Raw genomic sequence first — 4173 nt, 5'->3', positions numbered from 1 at the left:
ATGGTTTCCGATGTATTTTTGGACGCTGAAGACGATCTTGACTTACAAAATTGTCCATCATGTCAGGATTTTAAGAAAAGTGGGGGTAAAGACCCCAAAAAAGCTTTTTTGAGAATTTTCAACATTTTTTTTCTCTTTAACCTGACGTGTTAGAGACTTCTACAAGGTCTTAAAAATCAAAGCGCATAGTTAAGGGATAAAGAAAATTTTCTGATAGAAAATTGCAAAAATCAACTTTTTAATGCTTGTGTTTATACCCGCATATCTGCACTCCGAGTGCCTGAGACAAATTATTTTTAAATTCACTAGATTCATTTGAAATTTGTTATTTGGGGGTTTTTAAGGTCGCTGATTACGAATATGATGTCAAATTTTAAAATATCGGTACTTGTAATTTTCGCCCGGCACAAAAATGTATTCAGACGTTCAAATTTCCAAAAATGATTATAACTTCGTTAATTTTTGACCGATTTTAATTTTTTCCTAATCTGGTGTAGAGGAGAACGGGGCGAGGCAGACAATACGGCATATTTTGGTTTGCGAGGCAGTTATTTAACCCATTAAGTCCCATGAAGAAACCAGCCATTGTATTAAAAAACTAACAGTTGGATTCATAGGAAAATGGAAAAAAGATATACCTGTTTTTTTGTTTTTAATTTTCAATTGTTTATTGTTTGTTTTTTTGCTTGTTGTATTTACTTGCATAGTTTAGTGAAAACGTAATTTAAATGTTTAAAAGTAAGACATTTAAATCGTTACACAGTTTTCACTAAACTTCGAAAGTAAATTCTTCAAAGTTTTCAAGTAAATCTTTAATAAATTTTTCAGAAAGTTTCTGTGCTGTGTGGGAGGACTAATTTGGAAATTTTTTTTAATGTGGAGTTAGTAAATAGCGATTATTATTTATTTAAACAGTTCCTGATTTGCTAAATATCTTAATGTTATATTGCTTAGCTTAGTTATTCGCATAATTAGCAAAATGCAAGTTTCTAAATAATAAAACATCCCAGATAACAAAATGCTTGCAGTACACTGAAAGAATTTTAGGTAGGCTGCTGGCTTTTCATGTCCGAAATTAGTGCTCTTGCTCAGGGCTCGCAGCTCACCTCAAAAAAGCGAGCATCTGCTCCCGAAAGGTGAGCAGCTGCCCCTGAGTAGTTGCTGCTTACCTTTCGGGAGTAGATTCTTGCCTTTTTGAGGTAAACTGCGAGCTTGAGGCAGCGAGCTCTAGCGGCACTCATGTAAAGCCTGCAGCCTGCCCAACATTCGTTCATTGTACTGCACGATTTTTGCACTCATATATATGAGTGAATTTAACAATACTGTTAAATTCACAATTTTATGTTCCATGTTACATTGGGCTAATGCGCCTGTTAATTTCTGCTGCTTCTCTTAAATGTTATTAAAGATGTAATTGATGTATATTTTGTTCAAAAAGCTGGAATGTCTAAAATCTACTCTGTGGGCACTGGGACATTGGGATGTCTTTAGGTCATCCCAGCTTTAAATCCCCGTCCAGGATCCTCAAAGGAACCCTAACGGATCCTGCACTTGTCCTGTACGGGATCCCGATCGGGATATTGGGAAAAGGTTCCTACGTAGGAACCTGCATAAGAACCCGTGTAGCAACCTTGATTTTGGGGTCCCTCGTTGGTTCCTATGTGGGAAAATTTTTCAAAAACATTTTCCCTCGTAGGAACATGCATGAAATCCTACACAGGAAAGCTTTTATTACCATCCTTGAAGGAATATATGAGCCTCCGGAAAGTAAAACCACACATAAAATTCTGACGCCCATTGAATTAGCATGGCGGTCAGAATTTTATGTGTGGTTATACTTTCCGGAGGCTCATATGTCGGATCCTATGTAGAGGAACTTTAGTATTTTGCTTATTATAATAATTATTTCTTATCCTCCTTTGGAACCTACATGGTTCCTTTGGTTCCTTCACAAAATGGCAATTAAAGTAAGATCACATGCAGTTCCATATAAGGGAAGATTTTTGTGAAAAAACTGATGTTAAGGTTCCTACACAGGAATCGGCGAGGGACTCCAACAATTAAGGTTCCTACACGGGTTCTTATGCAGGTTCCTACACAGGAACCTTGTATTAAGTATTAAGTGTAAGTATTAAGTATATATATATTAAGTATTGAGTCTTAAGTGTTAAGTCTTAAGTATGAAATTTTAAGTCTTAAGTATTAAGAACGCATTTTTTACTAAGAACGCATGAGGAACGTCTGTTGCGTATACACCACAAACATTGCTTTGCTTTATTTTATTGAAATCTATACTAATTTCGCAGGGAATATTACAACGAATGCACAAACTTGACAGAAACCAGATTTTAGTATACATCCTTTGCGACATAAAAGTATAATAAAAGATAGATAGAAAAAGATACATATATTTCTATCCTTTTCTAAGTCATGTATTGCATTAGCAAATCTATGATGCGTCAGCTATAAAATTTTAAATCTGACATAAAATTCAGGATTTGTGAGTCTCAAAAACTATTAGGTGAAATTTGTGTGCATATTTTCTCATTTTTTGTGAAATACAATTATTTTTACAGCGGTTAACATCGAAATTACATCTCTTGTCAATAGTCTTCTCAATGTGTATTAGAAATGCTTACAGTTTAAGAAGAACAAGAAGATTCTAAGGAAGTAAAATGTAAGTATTCCAGTTCAGGTAAGTTGACATTGATAAATTAGTATTGTGAACGGTTTTGAATAATTACAATTCTCTTGAAGGATATGTTTGTATTACTTTTACTTAAAAACTATAAGTATCTGTTTAATTGTTTAAAACTAAACTCAGCTTTTAATAATTAGTTTAAATGTAATGAGGAGTTAAATATTAGTAATTTACATTAAGATTGCATCCTTTTTGTTATATTAATACTGTAACGAAGGTATATTGCAATGCATAAGCAATTACCATAGTCGTTGCGCTAGCCATTGGAGAGAGCGAGAAACGTCGGCGCACGCAGAGTCTTGTCTCTCTCTCCCCTTCCATACTCGCTCGTCTCTCTAGCTCACGAGAGACCAAGGTACCTCGCTGCACGATCGTAGATCGTCAGTTCGTCTACCGCCATGGCTCGAGGTGCTCTTCTTGCCTAACAGGTACGAACTCATGGGCATTATACTCAGGAGAGGTGCTCTTCTGTGAGTAGTATGCCGTCAAGAGAAATGTTCGTTCTACCCAGGTGCTCTTAAGTCGAACGAACTTTCTTTTACCAGGTGTTTGGCGACTAACCAGGGGTGCTCTCGTGGAAGTTTGCTAAACATTTTCTAGTTTTTTTAATGTCTTGCTTGCCACCCCCGGTGGCCAGAGGCGCTCTTCTGTCCACCCGTGGTGACGTCACAGACACAAATTCTTATCCCGGGTGCTCTCAGGAGTAGAAATTATGTCTCTAGAGTCAACGAATTTTAAAATCAAATAAATTCACGTATTTTATTGTTCTGGCAAGAATTTCGGTAGCTTGCTGAAATATTAATTAACCCCTAGAAGCACGATGGTTAATTTTCTAGTGCGCCCAGGAAATCGTCGGTTACGTAAAGTACGGAAACTTATTCTAGAACGGTTTTGCGAATATTTTGTAAAATGCCACGGAAGGCAAGAAAGGGTTAAATATTAACACCGTGTTTTCTTTTATTATTTTTGCAGACTGACAGGAGAAAATGGCAATGTGGTCGTCAACGTCTGAGCGAGACTCTAGGGCTTATTTTATTGTTACTAAGATTTTCTCATTGTTACTATTTTTACATTCATTATTTTTATTATTGTTAATTAAATTCTAACTTCTCTCTACGTTCATTTTAGTTTTATATTTTATATTTAATTTTATTTAATTCTTAATTCTTTATAATACTCAAGTATTAACTTTAATAGTATTATTTTATTATGTTAATTTACTTTGTTATTAAATATTATTTTGTTACAATATACTTACTTACGAAGGTTTAAATTTGGCCTAGTTAATGACTATACCTTTTCCAAATTTGGTCCTAATAATTTCCCTACTAGTAAATTATTGTTTTGAAATAAAGATGGCGCATGCCGCCTGAAATTGTTCTTAAATAAAATAATAAGGTTTTTTTTATAGGTCGTTTTAAGAAAAAAATACGCGATAGTGGGGGAAGAATTCAGGTTTAAATATGGCGTTA

The sequence above is a fragment of the Leptopilina heterotoma genome, unplaced genomic scaffold (genome assembly GCF_015476425.1).
Source record: "Leptopilina heterotoma isolate Lh14 unplaced genomic scaffold, ASM1547642v1 Lhet_569, whole genome shotgun sequence".
Classification (NCBI taxonomy): Eukaryota; Metazoa; Arthropoda; class Insecta; order Hymenoptera; family Figitidae; genus Leptopilina; species Leptopilina heterotoma.
This window is presented reverse-complemented; position numbering follows the sequence as displayed.